Source organism: Fukomys damarensis, unplaced genomic scaffold, assembly GCF_012274545.1.
Source record: "Fukomys damarensis isolate Sample0158 unplaced genomic scaffold, DMR_v1.0_HiC HiC_scaffold_18, whole genome shotgun sequence".
Taxonomy (NCBI): domain Eukaryota; kingdom Metazoa; phylum Chordata; class Mammalia; order Rodentia; family Bathyergidae; genus Fukomys; species Fukomys damarensis.
In genome coordinates this window covers 11,526,726-11,554,234 of record NW_022900930.1, presented here as the reverse complement: position 1 = coordinate 11,554,234, position 27,509 = coordinate 11,526,726, and the positions used below count along the sequence as shown (strand labels likewise).

The 27,509-nt window shown below is 39.7% G+C and overlaps 1 long non-coding RNA gene and 1 pseudogene across 2 annotated transcripts; one reads left to right on the top strand and one right to left on the bottom strand.

The window, feature by feature from the left end:
• Window positions 1-346: 346 nt before the first annotated feature.
• LOC104860698 lies at window positions 347-27,509 on the top strand. Of its 2 annotated transcripts, XR_002025276.1 has the most exons (6): window positions 347-365; window positions 446-588; window positions 22,544-22,842; window positions 24,433-24,683; window positions 26,047-27,007; window positions 27,473-27,509. It is a non-coding gene; the product is annotated as an uncharacterized LOC104860698 (long non-coding RNA). The 2 variants fall into 2 exon arrangements; XR_779772.2 differs by having other exon boundaries at window positions 353-588.
• Window positions 4,102-4,559, bottom strand: LOC117286734 (annotated as a pseudogene).

Below are 27,509 nucleotides of genomic sequence, written 5' to 3'. Positions count from 1 at the left end.
GTCTCAGTTGTTGTTTTTTTTTTCAGCTCTTATGGATCAAAATAAGAGCCTTCCTTTAAATTAGTACCATTTAAAATGTGACGAGGAACTTCTAATGTCAGAATTGCTTGCTGAGAATACAGATTTCTTGGACTTTACCCTGATCTTCCTGATTCAGATTGTAGAGGTAGAGTCTAAGAATTTGCTGCTAGCACATGCTTCAGAGGATTGCTTATCATTCTTAAGACATTAAGCTGTATAATCTATAACTTGCTTCCTGCTGTTTGTTTTGTTTCCTAGATACCAGGCTGCTGGAAGTGTTGTTTGTCTTAAATGGACCTGGTATTACTAGTTAGACATAGAAGCACCTGACTTTAAGTCAGCAGGTATGTTTCAGGGTGACAAATACAAATAGCTTAGAAGCATTCAGCATGATAAGAAATTGTAGGTTTTTATGTTTTCCCAGGTTCAGCTTGAAATGTGTTTTGAAATAACACTTCAGTTCTGAAATGTGGAGGTGCTCTAAGCATCTATTGAGGTAAATATTGTGAATTTCTGCCAAGAAGCCACCACAGTGTACAGCACAAATGATCCCTTTACTAAAAAGAGGTAAGTTCATCTCTGTTGTCTCTGATTTCCTTTTACTCACATTTGGGTAAGCAATATTAATTCTATCATTCTAGATGATCATCATGCCATAAAGCAAGTCATTTTAGGAATCTGTATGCATAAATAGAAATCTCTGTCAAGGTTATCTCTTTAACTCTGGAGTCTGAATTTTGTCCTTACCTTACTATAAACTTAAAAGCACAAAAAAAGTCTATTTGGTCTGCTAGATTAATTAGAAACTGGATCCATTCTTAATTCATGAAATTCTAGGCTCAGTAGACTTAGGTCTCAGTAGACTTGTTTTATTTTATTTTTCTCATTGAGTTTATTGGTACATTTTAGGTATACAGTACACTTACGTTCATCATTGGGATCTTGTACCTTTACATGACAGGTCTTGGTTCTCATTTTTTCCCCTTGTCCCTGCCCTCCCTTCACCCCCTCCTCCCTTCCCTTTTTACAAAAACTTTATCAGTAGATTTGATCTCATTTTTCCCTTGTCCCTGCCCTCCCTTCACCCCCTCCTCCCTTCCCTTTTTACAAAAACTTTATCAGTAGATTTGTTTTACAGAAGTCAGTGACTTTGTGGAGAAGTAATGCTAAAGAAATGTAAGAGTATCTCTTCCCTAGGGACCTCATAATATTGTAATCTTATAAGGGTACATATTTATAAGGAAGCAGCAGAAATACAACTAGGTGGTTTCTTGGCTTTTTGGAAAATCGTGGGTTGCTACTAATGTATGTGACTCTGGCTGTAAGCAGAACAGAAACTGCAAAGGGAATGATCTTTGGGCTGGGTCAGTGCAAAGAGTTTCACAGAGAAGATGGATTCTCAGGGACAGACTAACATTGAAGAGGAGTAGACTAGTGGGGGTGGCAGTGCATTGTAGACAGGGGCATATCAAGAGCAGATACAGCAATGGAAGGAATGCACTTGCTGGCAGATGTAACAAAGAGCTGGTCCTGACTGGGACAGAGTGTGTGCTTCAGAGTTTGAGACTGAGGTTTGCTGGAGCAATGCTAGACAGTGGAGGTTTAGGAGAGCTTTGTAGGTAAAAGAGCCTGGACTTCATGTTAGGCCATTCAATGAGAACAGTGAGATAGCAAGTTGTTGGTGAACATCTTTACATTCATTCATTAGCTCACTTTATTCAGATTTTCCATTGAGTGAAAACCAGTGAGTCACCAAAGACAGCACAGTGCAATCCATGCCTATAGGTTTTCTTTTGATTCATCAGAGAGACAAAGATCACTTTTCTGCAAAAATGGAGATTCTTATATAGTAGATAGTTGGCCAATGGGTGATGTTGCTGAAAAGAAGAAACAGTGATCTTTTGGAACATTATATCTTGTTGGAATCATTTTCGTTTCCTGGGGCTAAAATGTCTGAGTCTTTCAACTTCTTTAGCACTCAAGTTTTCATGAGTTTAGAGTTAATGCTTAGAATTTTGAAATTCTCTGAGTAAATAAAGTTTTTGTTCCTGTGTTAGAGTTTTCTGTTTTTTGCACCTGGCATGGACAGTTGGCTTATTTGCATAAGAGTGAATATGTGTGGTTGGGAATTCAACCCAAAGAGCAACTTCTAGAAATATCTGAAGTTAGGGGACTTTTGTCTTATGAGTACACTTTTTATTTCTTTTTGGCACTGGAGATCGAACTCAGGACCTTGCACTTGCGAGGCAGGTGGTGGAACCACTGAGCTAAATCTCTGGCCCATGAGTATGCTTTTTAAAATATCTTTTTAGCTCTTTTTAGCTATGTACTTAAAAGCTGTATTTCCTAAGGAGTTACTCCAAACAGTTACCATACATGCTAGAAGAAGAATATATGGATATAATTGAACCCATTTTTATTTCTAATTGAAATAAAATTGAGTCTCTTTCACACTTGACTTAAAATATTTGGCTTTCGTCACTGATCCAGAATTCATAAAATAATTTCTCCCTCTTGGTCTTGTACTATTTTTTTCCCTGAATATCATTACATTCAAATCACTTGATATGGCATTAATCTTGTCTAGTTGTAACTTTGGAATACTTTAGAACTTCAAACAGGTTGAGTATCTGTGTCCCAGAAGAAACGAACTATTAGTATCCCAAAGTTCTTCCTTAACTCAGAGCACCCAAATGTTTTTTCTCTTCTACAGCTGTCGTTTACCCCCAGGTGCAGATCTTTCAATTGTTTTCTTTTTTTGTTTTAGAAATTTTCTCTTAGTTATTCCCCATCTTTGTTAGTAAAATCAAGACTAGAAAAGTAAGCAGCGTGCTCATGTCTTGGTTACATATATCTTTTTTCAGAGGCAGGGTACTGGAGATTGAATCCAAGATCTTCACATTTAGGTAAATTCCCAGCTCTTTTTAATTTCTTTACTTTTAAAAAAATTTTGAAACAAGTTCTTCTAAATCACAAAGTTGCCCTGCTGGGCTTGCCTTTGAGGTCTTCTTGCCTTGGTGTTCTGGAGTGCTGGAATTACTGGCTTGCACCACCATGCCCAGTTTATGTATATTGTTTTGGGAAGACAGAGTAATAAAAGGCAAGCCTTCCAGTTCAAATCTAGGTTATATTAATGTCGAAGGTTTGGCCCTTTATGATACTCAAAGCTTATAATTTGACCCTTTATGTGAGCCTAAGTCACTGAGCCATAGACGGGTCTATAAAGGAGGCAGAGGGATTTAAACATTATTTTTATTATTGCAAAAAGTCCCACCGACATTGCATATTTCCTAAAATAAAACAGCATTAATTAACTAGAATGTCATGGCATTTTTGCTTTTGATTAGAGTTAAATTAATTCAGTTTGATAACATTGATTATCATGCTGATCTGAAGCTGTGATTATAGTTATATATGTCTTAGATGATTAAAATATGAAAATAGGTTGATTATATCTTAATAAATGCAGTTTATTTGATAAGGAATTTACAAGACCTGAATTTGAGCAAAAAAAAAAAAATTGACAAATTTTTGGAAGTCCTTTCATTATGTCCTAAACAGTAGGAGTGATGAAACATACTAAATTCTAAAATGTATCAAAGATTTTTTTTTAATTCCCTGATTTTCCATTTATTTCTATTTTTCCCCAGTACTGTGCTTAGAACACAGGGATGCTCTATCACTGAGGCTATTTTATTTTATTTATTCTGAGGCAGTCTTGCCATGTAGTTCAGGTTGGCCTCAAACTTACAGTCTCCAAATGCTGGGATGACAGGTGTGCACCACCACGTTCAGCCTTCTCAGTCGTCTTTTGATTTTTTTTTATCTAGACAAACGCTTGTTAAATTGTCAAGGCTGGCCTTGACTTTCAATCTTCTTTCCTCAGCCTCCAGAGTAGCTGGGATGACATGCATATGCCACCATGCCCAGCTGATTTTCTACTTCTGAAAGTCATGCTTTAAGTTAAAATTTTATGTTCTATAAATTTCCATTTATCAAAAGATACTATAGAAATGAAATTATTTTATCTTTTTGAGGTAAAAAGCAGCTCTTCATAGAAGTCTGTTTTTTTAAAGTGTCTTAAATGGCAATGATCACAAAAACTTCCAGTTTCTCTTCATTATAGATGGGTACTGCTGAATATCTTATTATTTTAACTTCTGTTCCCTGAGGATGATTGGAAAGTGAGAATTCTACTCCCCACCCAATTGAATGTAATTTGAAATTTCTTTGATCAATACCAAATACTTTCACTTTGTGGGTTATGAAGAATTCATAAGCACTAAACTTACAAAGCCATTCACCCAAAAAGTGAAACAGAAGACAGTGTCAGTCATCTCAGTGTCTCTCATGCAACTGAATGTGGCCGGCACACTGCTTGAACACTCCCTGCAGAGTTTCTCCCCATGCGCATAAACATTTGCTGAACAATCCAAATGTTCATATTTCTGAAAGACTGGAGTATACTTGGTCCTGAGTACTTTCTGGTCCTCAGTTAAACTGCAATCTCTGACATCTTCCTCTTCCTGCAGCATGATTGCAGAACTGAACCTTAAAGATTGTTGTGCAACCATAAAATTTCATATATTTATTCTCTCTAGTAGCTTTAACAGGAACAGTATAAAGTCATACTTCTCTTTGTTATATTTTTGATACTAATTATGACTAAAATTCATCCTCCATCTAAAGTCTGTCATCGAAAGCTGTTTAATTACGTGTGTACTGACTTTTCTAATTCTGACTTAATAAACTGAGATATCTGCGGATGCTGATCACACATTTAAAAGAAGCTGTTTGAGAGCAAGCACACAAGTATTATATTGAGAAACAAAGAGAAAAGATAAGTTTATCATTCTGCCAAAAGTCAATAGATACCATTTTCATATGCTAGCAACACTTAATAAGGGCAGTTAAGCTGGTTTGGAAAGTATAAATAGAAGCATAACATATTTTCTGATCTCCGATGAGTCATTGGGCTTATCAAAGACGTTTCTTTGAGAAGTAGCTTCCTTCCCTGGCTAAGGCGACAGATTGGGGTTTTTGTAATCGTGCTCAGATCACTGTGGCTTTGGGCATCGCTTTTCTGACTCACCTGGCTCGGACTGCTTTACACACAGTCTAGAGATCATAGTGCTGAAGGGCAGTGACTGAGCTCACTGTTCCCTGAGGCTTGCCCTTTAAAGGTTAAACTGGTGGGGGATGGGAAAGGCCCTGGGGCTCAAGAATGCGTGAGAACATGTGACCTGCCAAGTTTAAACCACATTCCTCTCTCCTGTATTCTGACTCCAGAATCCATACTGGATTACCTCTTGACTCTCAGGAAACATCAAGCAGGACTCCTTCTGCTGGCTTCATGCAGGTGTCCGTGAACTTGGAGGCAACAGAACTTAGAGTCATAGGAGTTATTTGCACAATCTCTTCCTGTCCAGTGGAGCACATTAAACAAAGCATGAGACAATGATAGAAGCAGCTTCATATACTCAGGTGCCTCAGGGACAAAGGGCAGGACAGATGGTCTCTAAGGACCTTCTAGGCTCTAACTTCCTGTAACTCAAAGTTTCCTTGACTAGGAAACCTCAGAATAAAGGTTGCTCTGGTACAATACTATTGACTAAGTTGATATCAGCTAGTTGGGAAATTTACATGTGTGAGAGACTTATTTGGGAAGGGGGAAAGGTAGGCTGAGACAAAATATGTGCTTCAAAGTACATATTTTAATATTTTTTAAAAATTCCACATCTGGAAGACTACTGTTTTCTTCTTGCTAGTCCAAAAAGATCAGCTCTGTTACTTTAACAGTTTCTGCATCAGAATCTTTTATCCCAAAGACCTGAAGGGTTAATGATTGGAAGATTTTTGTCATGCAATTTTCCATGCCCCCAGACCTGTCTTTAAAATTCTTAACTTCATCTTCATCCTAAACTCTCTCCTATGCATGGGATCTGTGGGGCTCAACATCTGTGAGCACTCTAAGTATTTATTACAAAATCAAGTGTCATTTATTTAGAATTTACTCTTGGCCAATCTCATTGTTCTAAGTCTATCTCATTTAATCTTCACAGTATCCTTACACTTTACCCTTTCCCTCATTTTACAGATGAAGAAATGGGAGATTTTTGAGAGACTGAGTAATTTACCTGAAGTCATATAAACGTGGAAAAACAGGATTCCGACAAAAGTCGGCTTGACTGGAAAGCTTGTGTTCTCAATCACCATGCCATAGCGTTCCCCTTCCTGTTGTTGCAAAGGCAAATACTACATGCTCTTTTGCTCTGTGGAGAGTAGAGTATTAGCAGAGGTCCTCTGCTTGAAGTCACTGTTTGTGGAGAAGAGGAGGCATGGTGAGAGGGATTCTTTTGCCACCTTCCCCAGGAAACTAGAAATATACAGCCCAGTACTGTTGACAGAAATCTAAAATAGATGCACACGAAGGAAATTCCACAGTATAAGAGCACATTCAAATAAAACAGCATGCATTAAACCCATAGATTGGTAGCTCTTGGGCAAAGAAGTAAGAGTGAGAAGTAGGGCTAAAGGGTAACAAGTAGAGGGATTATAAGAACCTAACAAGGGAACTGAGAAATACAATTAATGAAGATATTTACACTTGAGTTTTCCCTGCCCCCTCTCCCAGGAAACAGTAAGAACCAAAGCCAGGGAAAAGCAGATCAAGTTAAGACAAAGTGTGGAATAACAAGGAAGACCTGATTGAGTGCCTTCGTCCTCACATTATAAAATTGCTAATTTAGTTGTAGATTGAGTGAATTTTAATGCAAACATCAGCTACACACTAGCATGAGGTTGGCATCATGAAACATTTCCTTTTGCCAGAGAATAAAAGGCTTGAGTTCCTATCATTGATTCATTAAATATATAGAGATGAGAAAAATTCTCAGTGTGAAAAGCAAAATGTACAATCAAGAAAGGACTGTCACTACTTTGCAGATGAGAAGGCCGGTGTCAGAGTGGGTGAGGGAGTAGCTCATGATGACACAGCAGATTTGGGCAAAACCCAAGTGACAACCAGTTCTCTTCCCACTGTCCACACTGCCTCTGCCTCACCTGCCTTAGCTGGTCTCTGAACCATTTCTCTGTTGAACAAAGGGTGGATCTGTTTGCAGGTTTTTTTTTCCCTTTATTACGTTGGCTTGGCAGAGTCTTGACTAAGGAAGGTACTCAGTAAATGTTAATATTAAGATAACCTTTGAATCTTCCGACTCTAATAAGAAAATTAGCTTTGTAATATTTGTTCTGGATGGGTATGGGCTTTCATTTTACTCTAGGTTCAGCTTTCTTGGGCCACCTGTAAAGAACTATATATTGTATTAAGCAAAAGATGATGCTGTTTATATCTTGGCTTTCAGATGAGTCCAGACTATGTAGGTGAGCAACTAAACGTGTAGCAAATTTTGGTCTGTAGGTGTTTGAGTATGTACCTGAGAGGGAAACTATAAAAATACGAATTAACAAAGATAGTTGGACTGGACTCAAAGGCAGAGTGTGGTTGTGACAGGAGAGGCCACCCAAGCTGGGTGCCTGTATCTACCTGACCCCTTGACTGTGGGAACTAAAACAGAAAAATGACATCCAACCTACTGAGAGATAACACAAAACTTTTGTGAAAGATGAATGTTTAGGAAATATAAGGTGAGTGGAAATCTTTGTAAGACAGAGTGATCTAAAAAGGCAACTCAAAATCCAACTTTTCGTTGTACTGGGGATCAAACTTGGGTCCTTGTGCTTGCAAGGCAGGCGGCAGAACCACCGAGCCAAATCCCTGGCCCAGAAACTATTGGTTTATTTTGGTTGTTTGTTTTTGGAACCAGAGATCAAACTCGGGACCTTACACTTGCAAAGTAGGTGGCAGAAGCACTGAGCTAAATCCCCCGTTCTCAAAAATCCAACTTTTACAGGAAGAAAAGGGCTAAAGGAGTAGGGGAAGAAGGAAGGGTAGGGGAAAGGTAAGAAGGGAAAGGAAAAAATATGAGAAAAGGACAAATGGGAACAAAGTCTATAAATAGGGAAGGGTGGAGGGGGTGAAGGGAGGCAGGAGTATGGGGAAAAAATAAGAACCAAGATACATCATGTAAAGGTACAAGATACCAAAGATGATTGCAACTGTACAGTTTACCTAAAGAGCACCAATAAACTCAATGAGAAAAAAAAAAAGAGTGCATGTGTAATGTCTGAACAATTATGTCTTATATCTGATAACTTAATATGGCTATTTAGGTCAATGAAACTTAACAGAATTCATACATTTTTGTCCATCTCTTTGTTGTCTGCCCTTCTGTTTAGCAAGTGGCCAGTTTTTACCTCTATGGGAAGGAAATAGTATGAGACAAATAGAATCACAACTAGACTACTTGAATTTTCTAAATATATTCCATTCTGTAGACCATTATAGCAATGGTGGCAGTCTCTTATATTTGTCATGCCTTAGGCAGATTACAGCATGGTTTCAAATACGTGATGAGAATCTCACAGTTGTGCTTTTATGTCATCAGAGCTGATGTTATTATCACTACCATGTCTTCTGCTTACAGATAGAAAAACTGACATTCTAACAGCTTATGTGAGTTGCCTAGGAACTGAGGGTCAGTAAGTTGCAGAGCTATGATTCAAATTTAAACCTTTGATCACTTTTATTTGAACCCCTGTTGGTGAATTTTGTTTCCCCATTAATAGCTCATTCTGCTCCCCAGGTCTTCATAGGTTGCTGAACTCCAATAAAACTATAGTTGAAGGCCCAAGGCCTCACCCAACTCCCCTGGGTAAGAGTCTCAGTCAACTCACTCATTCTTATTTGCACAGAGAAGATTGTATTACAGGGTCATCTTTGTTCCAATCCATGCTTCCGGGTTCATTTGTATACAGAGAAAACTGTGTTTGGGATTTGCAAAACTCAATTGAGTTATTTCCTTGTTTCATCAGTGGCATATTTTTTAACTCGTAGTGTACCAGTTTTTAAAACTTGGGAAGAGACATGAAACTATTGGTGAGTTTGAAGAAGTTGAGGGCATGAATGTTTCCAGTAGGGGAAGATACTTGGCGATGCCGCTATATCAGTTTGTTTGTTAAGGATGGAAGGAGGACGGAACAAATATATTTTGACTGGGGGGAGGGGGGCTTTCACTGATTGACTTAAAGGTAGAAACCCTGAATTCATTATCCTTGGATCCTGCTCTCATCCCAAGCCTAGCACCTAGAATAACACTAATCCATTGAAGACACACGGCAAATGCATTGTTGTCTTCATCAATGACAAAGAAACCCAAAACCTTGCTTGCCTGGCCCTTGCATTGCTCAGTTCCCTTCCTACTGGTGGTTCAGGACTTTAAATAGCTTTGAATAATTCCTCTAGTTTGAATTCAGACACATCAATCCAAATAAAGCCATGGCATGGGTCTCCTATTCTGTGAGTCAGCTCTAGGGAAAGTACAAAAACCATTACACTTAGAAACAGAGCTATTACCAGCTTTATTTTCTCCTAAGGATCCTCTGCCTATATGAAAAAGAGACTGTCAAGTATTTTCAGTCCAACACTTTCTGTGTAGGATTTTGTCATCTTGCAGATGTAATAATGCCCAAAGGAGCTGCAGGTATGGACCAAGGAGACTGGTGTGCAAACAACCAGGAAGCCAGGTGCCTCCATTTCTCCAGTCCACACTCACCCCTGAGCCCCCAAGTCCTGATTGACAAAAGTACCTCTGGAGTGACACTTCTTAAAGTATGATCTGTGGTGCCAACAAAGGCTATGACTTAATCTTTCAAGGCCCTGGTTTTTTGATCCTGTGATATACCTCAACAACAAGAATCAATAAGGTTATTTTTTGGATTAAAAGAAATAACATATACCAAAAAAACCCAGACCAAACCAAAATAAAACAGAAAACCTTTCCCAGACTTGGGCTCCTAGGAACTGTTGCTCCTTTGGTCATCCTGTCCTTTTCGTTTCAGTAATTAGATAGACACAAAAATCCTGCAATTCATGTAGTGTCTTTCCACCCTCTTTCCTACATGGCTCCTTTGCTTCAAAATCCCATCTGAGTCCCATTTCCTCTGTGAGTCTTCTCTAAATATCACCTTGGAGGTCTTTGTGGGCTTTTGGATTTTTTACATTTCACTGGAGTGGTCTTGGCTGAACTTAATCTGAGAATGGGTGCCACCCCCCTACTCCTGTCCCTAGGTGAGTTACTTTACATGGAAGAAGGACACAAAAGAGGATCCTTGAGTTGGAAGTTTGAGATGCTTAAGACTCTTAGGGCAAGATGTGGCAGTGGTGGAGGGGTGTCTAGACAAACCTCTCTGGAAAGGGGCAATATCCTCCTTATTTTTGTACAACTGGCCATCTGTATCCACAGGTCCTACATCAGCAGATTCAACCAACCATGGGTTATGTCCTACGGTGGCTGCATCTGTACTGATATGTACACACACCTTTATTTCTTGTCCTTATTCTCTAAACAATACAGTATAATATATATTTACATAGCATTTACTTTGCATAGGTAATTGAAAGATGATTTAAAGTATATAGGAGGATGTGGGTAGCTTATGTGCAAATAGTGTACCATTGCATACAAGGGACTTGAGCACCTGGATTTTGGTGTCCACGGTAGGTCTTAGAATCATTTCTTTACCCCCACTCCTCACACCCTGCATTGACACCTTGGGACAACTATAGTTTTACAGGGAACCAGCCTGGCTCTAGCACTGCAAGGGCTGGAGTAATATAGCTCTTAACGTGCAGCATTTGGATGGCAGATATGGGGACACAGGAAAACAGACCCTGAAATGAGCAGTCCCTTCTCAGCTGAGACCAGGAGAATACCCAACTGAACCCTGTGAGAGAACAAGAAGACCAGAATTATATACAGACACCAAAGACATAGCAGAATGCTCTGAGACATACTTGATGGGAGGTGCTGACATAGATGAGAGAGATGATGAGACATTAGTTTCTGAACTTGCTCATGCTTTTCAGACAATTACGCTCTGAAGAATGCAAACAGCACCACTGCATATCATAACTCACGGGGTAGGAGAGTAGGGCCTGTAGAGGTAGGTGCTACCAGTTCAGGATTGGCTGACATAGCAGTGGGAGTCTAGAGCTTCGTTCCCTGATGGAGCTTTAGCTACTGTTACTGGATATGCAAAGCAAAGAAGGAGAAGAGAACAATTTACTATTTATTAAGATTTTGGTTATAACAACAGGTCCTATGCTGCACTTGTTTCCCCTAATTCCGTGTCTCATGGTCAAGGTCATTTTTTCCTCCTCTTCTTTTTGCATTATTTATGATCTTGGAGGATTTCTGTCAAAAAGAAAAAAGGATTTAGAAAGGGGTTGATTTAGAATTGTGCCAAGAAACCCCAATGAGTAACAGTTCCAATGTGTCTAAGAGAGAATTTTAACTTGGTGGTGTCCAAGTAGAACAGAACTAAAACTAAGATGATAGCTATGACCGAGGATTAGCCATTTTTCCCATCTTTGAGTTTGGTTTTTCTTAAGAATTGGCATCTCTTTAGGTTATTAAATCCATTCATGCTAAAATAAAAGATAATGGATATGAGGCTCACAGAAATTCTGAAGGATGCTTTGCATGTCTTTTGATTTTTTCTTTTTTCTTCTTTTTAGTAGGATGCTCAAGTATCATGGCATTATTTTCAGTAAAGTTACTGGACCTGCATGTAGGTCAGCTAGCTACCTCCCCACAGTCCTTGCCTGCCAAGGAGTCTGATGGGAAGCCCTGCTAACTCCTCAGGTGGGTGTCTCAGTTCTTCAAGACTTTGGCAGTGGCTTGAAGCATTGGCAGGTCAGCAACAAATGTGGGCAGAGCCATCTTGGTGGCGGCTCCCAGGATGGACAGCTGGCTGCCACGTGTCCAATCCCAGGCCCAAAGCAAACAGCAAACAGTGTCTTCCTTTATCCTAACTGCTCCCCTCTTTCTCCCAAGGTAATTGCAGTGTTTCCTGGCCCACAGTTAGCCTTTTAAATGCAAATAACAAGGAGGATGCCAGGCCCAGGGAACAGTGCTCATTGCCTTTAGTGTTGTCACCTTCTGTTACCCAGGTGCACAGCCTGGATTTAATTCAAAACTCTGTGTTCCTGGCACACTGTGAACCTTAGTGTGGTCTAGTGGGCTGGGCTGGTCTCCTGCTGGGCCAGTACTAGGTTGGCAGGATGTTTCCACTGCCCCAGAGGCAGCCAATACTGCTGGCTGTGGCTTGAGATACCCTTTTGTTCTTCACTACTTGGCCCTCAGAACAACTGTCCTTAGATAGGTTTATTGTGCACAGTGTGTTCTCATCACTCTGCAGCTCTTTCCAGAGAAAGAACTTCTTTCCTGAAGCTCTTCCTACTTTAGGAGTGCCCCCCTGTGACACTTACAGGGGACTCAGTAAGTAAGAATCAAGTGGATTGGAAAATGAAAGAGCTTCTTGGACCACTTAGTCAATTTAAAATCTTTGGACTGGGGTTGTAGCTCACTGGCAGATCACTTGCCCAGCACATGCACTACCCTGAATTTGACTTAGGCAGCAAAAAAAAAAATCTCTGTGTAATGGTGAGTCTTGCATAAATAGAAGCTACACTCACCAGGGATGGTGGCCTACATTTATAATCCCAGCACTCTGCGAAGCTAGGGCAGGAGGATGGTGAGTTTGAGTCCAGAATGAACAATTTAGCAAGTCTTTGTCTTAAGATTGAAAAAAAAAAAAGCTAGAAATGTAGTTCATTGCAAAGACTCTCAGTTTGAAAGCAATAAAAAAGGTTAGATGAGAGTGACACATGGTAGAGTCCTGGTAGCTGGAAGACACTGGAGAAGTTGGCCAGGAACAGTTCTTTTCAACATTTGCTATGTGCCGACCACTTAACTAGATATTTTATATGCACTATTTCACTTCATCTGCAAGACAGTCCTCTAAGGAGCAAATATTGCCCTACTTTAATGATGAGAAAGCTAAGGCTCAGAGAATGCAAATCTCTGTTGGAGGTCACACAGCTAGGAAACAGTAGATCCAAAGACAGAAGTTGTATCAAGCCCCCGATGTTTCCATCATCATGCAGCAGTCAGTTCCTGGGCTCTGAAAACACCAGGATGAAGTAGACCTTCCAGAATTCCTGACTCTGGGGAGCTCAGAGAAAAACCTGAATTCCAACTTCACTTCTGTGTAGCACTCAAACATTTACAGAATGAATTTCCATCCACCATTTCATTTGTCTGTCACTGTGACTTATGGGATAAGCAACATCTTACCAAGAAGAACCCGAGATATGATGGCAAGAGAATTTGCTCTAGGTCACAGGACATCGGATTGTTTTCTAGATCTTTTTTCACCAAATTTCAGAGAAATAGCACTTTTATTAAGCATTGTGAAAAAAGTTCAATACTGTATTATGGTTTTCTTTTTTCTTTCTTTGTATAGGGGATTAAACTCAGGACCTTGTGCTTGCGAGGCAGGTGGCAGAACCACTGAGCTAAATCCCCAGCCCATAATATTTTATTATGTTAATGCATGTACCAAGGTGGTCAAGCTCCTCAGTTAAGAATTCTGTATGATTTATCTTTGTGTGCTCCACACCCAGCCCAGTTTAAGTTTACTGCAGCCAATCACTTTCTATAGAAAGGCTCAAGGTCTATTGGTAACTGTGACTCATGTGTCCATGAAGCAAAAAGCCTTACAGTCCTGGCTTCAGGTCATTCCTTCACAGGATCTCAAAGTGTTTCCATCATTTTTAGTGCAGGTCTATGAGGGAAATTCATAGCAGTGAATGCCCACACTAGGAAAACAGAGTGGGCTCAAATAAACAACCTAATGATGAACCTCAAGCTCCTAGAAAAAGAAGAGCAAGACAAACCCAAAGTTCATACAAGGGAGCAAATTATAAAATTCAGAACAGAAAGCAATGCAATGGAGACTAAGAGAATGATACAAAATCAATGAATCAAAGGGTTGGTTTTTCAAAAGAAAAAATAAAATCGATAAACCCTTAGCCAACCTTATCAAAAAAAGGAAAAGAAAAAGCTCAAATACATTCAACTAGGAACAAAAAAGGGGAAGTCACAACAGATCCAGCAGAAATCCAGAGAATTATAGATACCTAATTTGAGAACCTGTATTCTAATAAAATGGAAAACACAGAAGAAATGGACAGATTTCTAGATATATATGAATTACCAAAGTCGAACAAAGAAGATAAAAAAATTCTCAACACCCCAGTTACAATCAGTGAAATTGAAAATGTAATAAAAAATTTACCAAAGAAGAAAAGTCCAGGTCCTGATGGATTCACTGCTGAACTGTACACAACATTTAGAGAAGAACTACAGCCATTACTCTTTAAGCTTTTCAATGAAATCAAAAGGGAAGCAATACTTCTAAATTCATTCCTGGAAGCAAGCGTTACTTTGATTCCAAATGCAGAGAAAGACCCACCTTAAAGAGAATTACAAGCCAATCTCACTAATGAACATAGATGCAAAAATCCTCAATAAGATACTGGCAAACAGAATACAGAGGGCCATCAAGAAAATCATACATCCTGACCAAGTCCGATTTATTCCAGGGATGCAAGGATGATTCAACACACATAAATCAATAAATGTAATACACTATATTAACAGAGTCAAGAACAAAAAACATGATCATCTCAATAGATGCAGAAAAACCATTTGACAAAATTCAACACCCATTCAAGATTAAAAACCTATAGAAAATTTCCTTTATCTCAAACTAAAAAAGTCTATATATGAAAAACCAAGAGCCAAAGTCATACTAAGTGGTCAAAAACTGAAAACCTTCATGTTAAAATCAGGAACAAGACAAGCATGTGCACTACCACCACTCCTGTTCAATATAGTTCTGGAAACATTAGACACAGCAATTAGACAAGAGAAAGAAATAAAAGGAATAAAGATAGAAAAGGAAGAAGTTAAACTGTCATTATTTGGTGATTATATGATACTCTACTACATAGATGATCCAAAAGACTTCTAGACTTAATTGACAAATTCAGTAGAGTAGCTGGACACAAGGTCAGCACTCAAAAATCAGTAGCCATCTTGTACACAAATAACAGACTCACTGAGAGAGAAATTAGGGAAACAATTCCTTTCACAATAACATTCCCCCAAAAAAGAAATATTTAGGTATCAACCTAACAAAGGAAGCAAAAGACCTCTACATTGAGACCTACAGCACTCTGAAAAAAGAGATAGAAGAGGGTATAAGAAAATGGAAAGACATCCCTTGTTTCTGGGTAGAAAGAACCAATATAGTGAAAATAGCCATACTTCAAAAACTGCTATACAGATTCAATGCAATCCCTACTGAAATCCCAACAGTATATTTCACAGAACTAGAGAAAATAATACAATAATTCATTTGGAACCAGAAGAGACCTAGAATAGCAAAAACCATTCTAGGTAACAGAGACATGGCACGGAGTATCACAATCCCCAACCTGAAACCATGCTACAAAGCCATAAAAATAGCATGATACCAGCAAAGAAACAAACCTGAGGATCAGGGGAACAGATGAGAAGATGTACAAACAACTCAAGACATACTCAACTACTTCATCTGTAACAAAAAAAGCCATCCATCCTCACTGGAGGAAAGATGGCCTCTTTAGTAAATGGTGTTAGAAAAACTGGATTTCATCCTGCCAGATATTAAAACTAGACCCCTATCTTTCACCAGGCACTAAACTAAAATCTAAGTGGATTTGAAGAGCTAAATATTAAATCAGAAACACCAAACTTGCTGGAAGATAAATTAGACAGAACTCTTGAAGATGATGGCATAGGAAAAGACTTTATGAACAAAACCTCAGCAGCACAGGAACTAGAGAAAAGAATCAACTGGGATCTCATCTTACTAAAAAGCTTCTGCAGTTCAAGAAAAACCACCAAGAGAACTAAGAGACAACCTACAATGAGGGAATAAATTTTGCCAGCTGTTCCTCAGACAAGGTCTACTATCTAGAATATATAAAGAACGTAAAAAAAAAATCAAAACTCCCCAAATATAAAGACCCAATTCAAAAATGGGCATCTGAGGGATTTAGCTCAGTGATTTTGCTGCCTGCAAAAGCACAAGGACCTGAGTTCGGTCCCTGGTATAAAAAAATAAAAAGGCATCTGACATGAGCAGACATTTCTCAGACAAGGAAGTAAATACTGCAGCAAATAAATATATGAAAAAACATTCAACATCATTGGCCATTGTAGAGATGCAGATGAAAATAATGCTGAGATTCTACTTCACCCCAGAAAGAATGGCTGCTATCAAGAAATCAACTGGGCAGGGGATTTTGCTCAGTGGTACCTTCACCTGCCTTGGAAGCGTAGAGTCCTGAGTTTGATCCCTGGCACCACAAAAAAATAAAAATATATAAATACATAAATAAATCAATCAACCAATAAATAGCAAATGCTGGAAGGGTTGTAGGGAGAAAGGAATCCTTCTCCATTGTTGGTGCAACCACTGTGGAAATCATTATAGATATATCTCAAACAACTATGATCAGAGGTCCCATTTGACCCACCTATTCCCCTGCTGGTTATTTTCCCCAAAGAATTAAAAGAATCATATCACAATGATATATGCGTACCCATGTTCATAGTGGCAGTTTGTAATAGCGAAAACTTGGAAACAGCCCAATTGCCCATCAACTGGAGACTGAATAAAGAAGATGTGTGTTTTTTTAAAAATAAAATGAAGCACTACTCAGCCACAGAGAAAGATAAACTAGAAACATTTATAGCTAAATGTTTGTACATTGAAGCCATACTCTCTCTCTCTTTTTTTTTTTTTTTTTTTTTTTTTTTTGTATTATTTCCATTTTTTCATTTTCTCATACTTTTTTCTTTTTCCTTATTACCTTTCCCCTACCTTTCCCACTTTCCCTACACCTTTAGCCCTTTTCTTCCTATTTCACATTGTCAATTATATCATTAGGATCTTATGTACTATTATAGTTTTTCACACCAGAGAAACTATTCAGTATTTACACATGTATGACTTACTTATTTCACTTAGGAGTATATCCTCAATATGTATCCATTTTCCTATGAATGAATCTAATTTCTCATTCTTTATGGCTGAGTAGTATTCCATTTTATAGAAAAACTACATCTTCTTAATCCAGTTTCCAAATGATGGGCAAATGGGCTGTTTCCAAGTTTTAGCTATTACCAACTGTGCCACTATAAACATAGGTGCGCATATAGCACTGTGATATGGTTCTTTTAATTCTTTTGGAAAGATACCCAGCCAGAGGGATGTGAAGCCATACTCTTAAATGAAATAAATAGGACAAACTCGAGTAAATACCAAATAGTTTCTCTGGTGTGAAAAATTAAAAGTGTAAATAAGGATCAAAATTTATAATTTATAATGTGAAATAGGAAGAAAAGGTCCAAAGGGGAAGTGAGATGGGTTGGGGAAAAGAAAGAAGGGTGTGGAATTAATATGAGAAAATGAAAAAATGGAAACAAAGTCATTGTAAATAGGGAATGGTGGAGGGGTTGAAAGGAAGGCAGGGGAATAGAGAAAAAAATAAGAACCCAGTTAGACTATGTAAAGGTACAAATTTCCAGTGATGAATGTCATTATATTGTATATCTAAAATGTACCAACAAACTCAATGAAGAAAAGAACAAAATGAGAAAAAGAAGCCAATCAAAAAGCCATCACTATAGCAGCTGATCTAGAAAAATAATTCTTTTTACTGGTCCATTCATCAAAAAACAAGTGCTTTTCACTTTGTTTTTCTTCTCACATAACTCAATTCACAGTGGAAGACTAATACAAGTGCAAGTGAATGGCAGACAGATCCTGACTCACATACTGAATCTTCACTATTGCATATTGAGAAATATGGCATCCATAGGACCAGAGAAATTGAAATGAGTATCAAACAAATACCGAGCAAAGCCCAAAATCCATCCAACATTTACACACATCATCTCCTAGACTTAACTTTCTAAACAGCAGCAACAACAACATATGTTCTTGATTGTGTTATTCAGGATTGACCAAAGAAACAGACTCAATAGTATATATTGATTATAAGAAATTGGGTTGTGGGATTGTGGAGGCTGACATGTCCCAAGATTTGCAGTCACCAAGCTGAAGACCTAGCAGAGTTGACACTTTGGTTCAAGTTCAAATGCCAGCAGTCTCAAGATTCAGAAAAAGTTGATACTTCAGTTCCACTCTGAAAGCAGGAAAAAAACAATGCCCAGCTCATAGGCAGGCAGAAGAAATTCTTTCTTCTTCACAGAAAGGTCAAAGTTTTTGTTCTGTTTAAGCCTTCAGGCAATTGGTTTAGACCATCCATGTTAGAGAGGAAAGTCTATTTTATGCATTTTACTAATTCAAGTGTTAACTTCATCCAGAAACATCCTCCCAGGAATACCCAGAATAATGTTTGACTGTCTGGGCATCCTATAGCCTGGTCAAGTTACATAAAATTATCCATTACACTGCCTAACAAAAGGTATCAGGTTGGAGCTTATGAAAGTGCTGATATTTGCCTTTTTGATCTAAAGAGTTCAAATTTGTGTGGCTCATAACTGGCTTAAGTATAATCAAGCACTTACATGTTTGCCTTTTCCAAAAGTCTTATTGGTCAGAACATTCATGTCTGGGTTATGAGCTATTCCTCCTCTAGTTCATGGACAATCTAATTTTACTGTCTTCTAGTCTATGGTATAAATTAGAAAGACAGCTATCACAACTTTAGCAGTAAAAGAGAGATTAAAGATGTTATGTATATATGGTAACACAGTTACAGAAATAGGGGGGGGGGGGGGTGGGGAGAGAGAGAGAGAGAGAGGAGAGATGAAATATGGGAAACAGTTACAGCCTTGATTTCTGTAAATGCTAACCAAGGTTAGAATTCATATCTATAGTTTCCTCTTTCTATTACCAATTTCTGAGACACTACTTCAATTAGTCAAAGTTTTTTATATATTGGGTCCCCTAAATGGTTATTCCCGAGGAGTCTAGTCATTGATGGTCTTGCCTTTACAGGGTTGCTACAGATTTTATTGCCACTATATATATGTCCATTTTAAGAGGTCTCCCACATAGTCTCCTGCCCTTTGGATTACATTGGATAACAACAACAACCTTTTGGTCACTTTGGTCACCAAGACCAATTAGCCTGATACCATAAGATCATGCCCTTTTTTGTTTACTGTTTAGTGGCAGGAAGAGCTCAATATTGCTAGATGGCAGCCTCAGCATGTAGTTCACTGGCTCCAGTATTATATCTCCCGAATAGTCGTGATTTCTAAAACTGAAGAGCATGGTCTCAGGAACAGGAAACAAATATTTTGCAAATAAGTCATCAGTTGTAAGACTGAGCAAGAGTTTAACACTTGGCTCTTGTGGCTTAGCATCCTGGCTATGGGAGAAACATCATCATCACTTGCTGCTGATTTGGAGCATATACCACATCCCACAAACTTGCTAAGTGTTATCACCTAGCTAATGCAGTAACTTAGCTTTAGTGACCATGTCCCTGTTCTGTGAGGTCACGTATTTCTAGATGAAAGGCACACACTAAGATCAGAAAATCTTGTGAGCATAAACACAAACATATGACCTTCTCTTCCTATAAAATACATTCTTTTGAGAAAAGCAGTATTGTATGGGCGACACCAATGGTGAATCAGGCATTAAGTAACCCCATAGAGGATGTGGCAGTAGCAGAAAGGCAGACAAGGAAAACAAACTCATATCATATGCTTGTTTGGCATGTATCTCAGTGAAAGAAGATTCTGCTCACTAACTGCTCTAGTTGGTTTGGGTATGGTTTAATTGTGTTTCCCAGAGGTTCATGTGCTGGAAGCTTGGTCCTCAGTGTAGCAATGCTGAAGTGGAAGAACCTTTAAGAGGTGGAACCCAGAGAAAGGTGATTAGATCATTAAGGGCTCTACTCTGAGCTGGGATTAACATAGCTCTCGTAGAACCCTCAAGAAAGGATCAAGATGATCCCTCAAGGAGGTCCCTTCTGCATGTGACTTCCCTTCTGACTTCTCTTCCATGTTGTCATGCAGATGGGAGACCCTCACTAGAATGCCAACACAGTGCTGCTTAGACCTCCAGCTACTAGAATAATGAGCCAAATGAAACTCTTAACTTATAAAATATCCAGCTGCAGGTATTTTATTATAGTAGCAGAAAATAGTCTAATGCAATGACCCAATAAACAATGCTTCCCCATATAGAGTTCAATTTTTGATCTTGTTTCTCTGCTTCTATATATAGAGAAAGATGTTTCCAGACACAGGAACAGAAACTCAAGACAATTGTGCATACAGATGCATGATTTGGTGGCACACTGTCTCAGCTGTCCTTGAACCACAGATCAATAATTCTATTCTTGTCCTTGGTCAATTCTTCCTCCCATTTATTTCTGCTTTTTCAAACCATCACCGCTTTTTTCAACCTTATATATTTAGCCCTTTCCCTCTTCTTCCTAGAAAATAATGACCTCTCTTCCTTCATCAAGAAACAGCAAAGCCCTCTGGCCACATTCTCACATGTCAAGTTACCCTTGGCTGCTCTTCTCCTAGAGTTGAGAAATAAGTGTGAGGCTAAAAATCTACCTACATTCCTAAATCTCATCTCTTTCAGTTCTTGCTCCACAATTATATATCCCCTTTGGGACTCTCAACCTTCCATGTCTATAGGTTTCTTGCTCCTAAATTGTTCAACTCTTTAACTCATATTAAAGCAACAGCCACAATAAAAAAAATAGGGAAAATCCTTTCATCTTACATTGTCCTCAAGCCAATACCTGACTCCTTTCTGGTTAATGCTCTTCAAAAGAAGGATTTATAACTGATATCTCACCTTTCTTTTAATCCTCACCCTAACACACTAGGTTCTTTATTCTCTGAAACTTGTGTATTTCATGAATTTGGGACCCATAATGTGGTGGCCAAAATCAATTCCCTTTTCATCCTTACATTTGCCATTTTTCTGGTGGCCAGTGATAGTCACGAGTGCTTTATGTCTCCTCCCATCCCTCCCATGACTCTACATCCAAATGGCTTTCCTATTTCTCTAGATCTTTCTCATTTTCCCTCAGGCCACTGCCCACATTCTAAATGTATTTGTATCCTTCAAGGGCTACCACTTGCAGACTTCTTCCCTCTTCTGGCACTCCTTGAGCAATCTCTATCCACTCCAGTGTTGTGATTGTGGGGTTTTTTTGTGTTGTTTTACTCATCCCTACATATTCATGAATCTCCTATATTACGCCTTTAGCATACTAACTTCACTTGTGAATATCAGACACACTTATCTAGCTGCAAATGAAACATTGCCAGATTACTAATTCACAGCCACTCTCAAATTAAAAGTTTCAAACTGAAATCATTTCCCTTAAATCTGCTCCCTACCCTACTATGTACCAATGCCATGTTTCAGAGGAAGTAAAGTTGCAGTTTATAAGTATATTTTAGAAAGTATGTGTGTGTGTGAAGATGGGGGAGGTTTGTTTTAAAGAGAAATGTGCCCCCAGAGGACACATCTAATGGGAGCAGCCTTGATCAAGGATGCAGTCTAGAAAACACAGACTTGAGGAACCCAGAACACATAGGTTCAAGGATATCCTATAAGAAGGTGAAACACTTGTAAGGCAGGGAACACCTGTAGAGGAGAGGCCTAGGCTGTGCCTGAGGATAAGACTCTGGGGAGAAGAGAAGGGTACTAGCTTCATACCTAGAGCACTGATTGCTGCTTTGCTGAATTATTGAACTATTTTCCAGGAAGTCATCTAGTCGAACATAATGTGAAATGTTTGGAATTGGTTCCTATGCAGTGCTAATAAGGTAAAGCTTGGTAATTACACAAATATACAATCTGAACCACCCCAGATCCTGTTTGAGATCAGTGGTGGAAACACTAAAGACTTGGGGTGCTGGGTCCTTTTTGCTGAAACTCTCTGAAAGGGGCCAGGCCATTAGAAAGGGCTGTTGCTATTCATCAGATAGTGCAATAGAATGCTTTGTTTTTAATGGGAGCCTTGAATCACTATGAATGTGCATGTAGCTGTTTGAGGGTAGGGACCAGAGAACATGCATTTTTTTTTTTTACAACTGTTCCAGCACCTATCAGTGTGATGGATGCATTAGGGGTTCTCATCAAATAATACAATATTTGAATAGAGGTCACCAAATATTCATGTCTATTGTATTCCTAACCCTACCGCCATCTTCACCATCTTTGTTCTTTTCACTGAGCCAATTACATTTTTCATCAGATTTGGGGGATGGCTGGGGTTGGGGATTTGGTAAGGAACAAGAGAAAAGAAAAGGCAATATCCTTATTATATACTTAAAAGTTAATTTCTTTTTTCTCCTTTGTTTTTCTTTCTCTTTTTTTTTCTGTTTCTTTTGTAAAACAAATGGAAAAGCATCCATGTAACATGGGCTTATGCAGGAAAATACATAGAAATGGACAAGCATACTTAATCATTCTTGTATTTTATCCGCAGTGCTAGTTTCTTAGAGCAGACAAAGCTATCAAGGAAACTCCCAACACCTCTGCTTGGCATCAGGTGATCAGCCCATGATGTGCATGGCCCATGAGGGCATCAGCTGTACCCAGTAGTTACCTCCTGGATCACCATGTGAATGCGTGCCAGCCTCCACAGGATGCCCACTGTGTCTGCCTCTACACCAACAGCATACTTTCATTTTGTTCCATCTCTATCACCGCACTGGCTTCACCTTGTTCCCCATGTCTCAGTCTACTTCTGTCCTGCTCAAAGCAGTCAGCATAATTCTGTCAAAGGTGAGATCAGTTTCTGATTCCTCTATCTAACCTGTGTAAGGAGGGTTGGCATTAATGAGTCTTAAATTCCTCCTCTGAGTGTGTGTTACATGTACTGCAAGGCAAGAAGTGCTTTAATTTTATAAATTACAGGGCGATGGACTTAACAGAGTTCATGGGTGGGTGATAGTGATGATGGTAAAAAAATGAGTTGGAAATTAATTGTAGAGTTAAGGATTCTCTCATTTCTTACCTTCTCTGTAGCCCATTTCTTCCCTCCAAGGATTTTCTCTGGTTGATCTCTCTTTACTCCTGCCCACTTCCTCATCATGGTCTTGACTGTTGCTGCAGAACCATGGTAGGGAATCTGATACCCTGAGCCAATTTCTGGCAGACACAGTGTGTGTTTCCCAGAACGTCTGGATGTTCAGTGTCATGACCCTCCAAGTTTCCTGGGAAAGGGTAGCTTCAAACAGACCCCCATCCTGGGAGACCCAAAAGACCCAACTAAAGCATTAAAGACTAAAGGGACAAATGCAACTTCCTGCCCTGGTCAGAGGTGAAGAATAAGTTTGTTGGGGATAAGGAAAGATCTTCCAGAATCCTAGTCACACTATGTAAATCTGATCTTAGTTACTTGGACTTTTGCCTGTGAAATCTCTTTAATTCAAGAAGCATTTTTTTTTAAGCCCTAATATTTTCTGGACACTAGGCAAGGAGGTAAGGAAATGGAAATAATAATATCAAAGTCACAGCCTTAGGGGAATTGCAAGTTCAAGGCCAGTCTGGGCAACTTAGCAAGGCCATGTCTCAAAATAAAATATCAAAATGGCTCAGTGGTAGGGAACCTGCCTAGTATATATGAAGGCCCGGGTTCAATATCCAGCACTACAAAAAACAAAGTCTCAGCCTTTTAGTGAAAGGTAGATTTATAACTAAAGAAATCATAATATTTTAATATGTAATAAGAGGCTTTATGAATCTGCTTTGAAAGGGCTGGAGTCCCAAATTATCAGCAGGAACCCTGAAATAATGAATGCTAATACAGATCCTCAAGAGAAAAACCTGCGGAGGAAGGATAAAGTGATTGTGTAAGGAAAGTCAGAGGGCTGTGGGGACAAGGGACTGTGGCTGATTTGACTTGGAGTATGTTGGCTGGATCGCAGAGGCAGTGACCCTTAAAAGTTGAGTAGGATTTCATGAAGTAAACAATGAGGGAAGACTATTATTCAAACAGAGGGAAAAACAAAACACAAAGTATCTGTGCTCAAGGAATTTTCAGTCTAGAGTAGCATGGTCACCGCCCCCATACCTTTACCTCCTTCCTCGTACACACACCCCGCACACAGTGATTCCCAAAAGCAGAAAATGTCCCCAAGCTTGGAGAAGAGCTTAGAGGGCGTGCACCCTGAACCCAGGATATAATCCCACACATGAAAAGGAGGAGGACGATAATTCCAAAGGATACCTTGGTGCAAGAGAGGCTGGGAGCACAGAGAAGGGACAGCTGGTCCTAACCTAAAAAGTTCTTTTTGGAAAGGGTATTATAGCATAAATGAGACCAAAAGTCAGAAAATAGGGGACATTCACTCTTCCTTTAATGCTTTCCAGGGACCCATTTTCTCTGTAATCATTCTATCTCTTGGACTCAAGATTATCAGAGACATGAGCATTTTACCATTAACAAGAGACTCTATCAAGGGAATGTGAGAGAAGATGCCTCCTGAAACCCCTCACCTGCAGGTTCTGGGGAATCGATTGCTCGCGTTCACTAAGAATCTCTTCACAAAGGTCAAACTGCTGAGTAGTGCAAAAGAAGAACTCTGAACAGGAAGCATAAAGTAAGAGAGAAAACTCAGACAGTAAGTCCCTTAGAGCTTGTCGACTTGGATCAGACCAATGGTACTGACATAAAGTATGTGTTTGTGTGTCACAATTACGCAGAAGACATCACTCTAGGAGCTTATGGGGAGGTTCAAAAGTAAAGATGTAAGTGTCATAAAGAATCCACTTGTCAAAACAGGCTTTTGAAAGGAAAGCTTATCCAGAAAACAGAGACTAAAATCAGGAAATTTTTACTAGCAGCTAGCTGGGAAAAGCCGAGCTTCTCACATCTATGTGTGGATGGACTGACACTAGAGAGAGACAGTAGCAGCTAACTGGGAGAGATTCCATCCTTGAGTGGATGGACTAGCACTGGGCCAGGTATTAGCAACTAACTGGGAAAGGAATTAGGATCATATAGATATTGAAGGAGCTAAGTAATCTGGGGTGAAATATTTATGACTTGGACGCCCAAAGATGGTCTGCTCAGAAGTGTACACAAATACTGGACTTCTTTGGCACCAGGGGGGTCGTATACTTCACTTTGAGTCCATTTGACCTATTTACTGAGAAGCCACTGTTGTTGCTGAAAGCAGCCTGCTTGCTTTGTCCTGTTGGTTTAAGCCATGCCTGACAGGAAATAGCTGAAAAAAAGAAACAGCAATACAAATATAAAAAGGGATCTCCCAAGATGATGTGATTGAATACAGTAGACTCTGAAAAGGAGGACAGGGGCAGTTTTTGTTAATGGTTTCCCTGGCCCTCCTCAGATTCATTGTTCTGAGGCTGACAATGAATACATTTTTTGTTTTATTTTGGTTTTGGGTTTTTAAAACAGGGTTTCACTATGTAGTTCCGGCTGGTTGTGAACTCACTGTGGAACCTAGGCCGGCCTTGAACTCATGGTGATCCTCCTGACTTGGGCTGGGATCACAGGCGTGCACCACCACACCCAGCAACACTAAGTACATTGAAGTCAGAATTTTATCATCCAAACAAGTTTTTATTTTCCTCTTCTGATTGCATTCTCATCAGAAAACAATTTCAACAGTTCTGCGTAATTAAAGGTTGTTTTTTTCTCTTCTTATTGATGCCTTAAATCCCCTGAATATTTTTCATTATATCTGTTATAATAAAGTGAAAAACAATGACCCTTTTACCCTTCATTGATATGAAGGGCAAATGGAAGCTGGACTTAGAGAAGCACTTGATTTTCCTAAATGTCTGTAACCTCACATACAAAGATGAAGAAGGAGACTCAGAACTTAGAGTCACTTAAAGGTATTTGGGATACTCCTGGAGCTCAGGAATTAGGATCCTGCCTCCTTAGGCTAAATGTCCCCCAACTCTGTGGCTGAAGATGGAGGCTGATGCCTCCTCTCTACCTTTTGATACTTACAGGTTTATCACGAGTGTCCGAGTACAGCAGAATTAATCTCATTATGGCCTCTGTCTCACTCCTGGTCCCCCACTGGAAAAATCCCAGTATCCTCACTATTCCCTTTACCCAAGTCTCCCCAGAAGACCGTGCAGGCCCTCGCAGGGAGGCTTTTGTGCTCCTGTAGCCTGTCTGCCCCTGGGCCTGCCAGGCTGAGAATTAGGTTCTATTCATAATCCTCACTGTCTCTCCAAGTCCTCCGACTTCTTCCCCAAGTCTCATGTCAGACTAGACCACATTATTTCACTCAGTGGCCTTCACTGTTTCTACAGTGTATTAAGAAGATCTCCCTCTCCCCGGCCCTCTCATTTCTTGAAGATTGTTTAGCTCCTGGTTTCTATCACTTTCTAGCCTTTCTCTATCTTAATGTTTGGTGACTTTGAGGTTCTGATAGACGATCTTTTTAGTGCTCTAGGCTCTCCATTCCTTGAATTCCTTCCTTCCAAAGCTTTTGTCCCCAGCTGTGCAGCCACACACTCCCATGTTATGTTCCAAATCAACCAATAATTGTACCTCCTCTGTACTTCAAGTGTATGCAGCCCAATCTCAGACCACTATCTCCTGTCTATTCTCCTTAGGAGCTTGGCTCCAAGACTTCCCAACCTCTTATCCACCTTGTCCTGCCATTTGTTCACTGTTGCACACCCCGCACAGATCCCTTGCCCTCTTTACCCATCTTACACCCATGGCTAATCATTATGACCACTCGACAAAGGACTCCGGCTTCCCCAGCCTCTCTCTGACATAGCTCTGCTCTGACAAAGTCACAGCTCACGTTGGACCTGCCGTATTTTCCACCTGCCTCATCTCTGCATCTCTGCAGTTGAATACAGCTGGAAAGAAGCACTCAGCCTCCTTCACTGGCTTCACGTTGAGGTCAAGACGACCATCCTCGGCGAGACCTTCAATACTGTCACGGAGCAGGTCAGAGCACTGTCCCAGTCGCTCCTCCCAACCTAAACAGTTACATGTGCTTCCTTTCTCCTTCTCAAACACTATTCTTTGGTCTCACTCTCAGTGGATTAGCTGGCTTCTTACTTCCCGCCGGGAACACGTAAGGCATCAGAAGAGGACGTCCACAGACTGTACCGCTCCATCGGACCCTTTCCCACGTCTGCTCCTGTCCTCCGCCTTCCCCAGCTACAGGTGGACCCTGCACTCCCATCTCAACCTCCTATGCCCGCTTTGCTCTCTCAAGTCACAGCTCTAGGACTTTGCACCTCTCCCTTTCACATCCAGTTTTCAGTTTAAAAAAGACAAATGGCCAAATTCCTTCTTCTAATGCCACCTCTCTCAATAATATTGCTGTTTTTTGTCCCCTCTCCTCCCACAATAGAATGTTCATTTTGTTGTTGTTATTGTTGTTTTTTTGTTTTTTTTTTTAAACAGGGCCTCACTGTGTAGCCCAGGCTGGCCTTGAACTCAC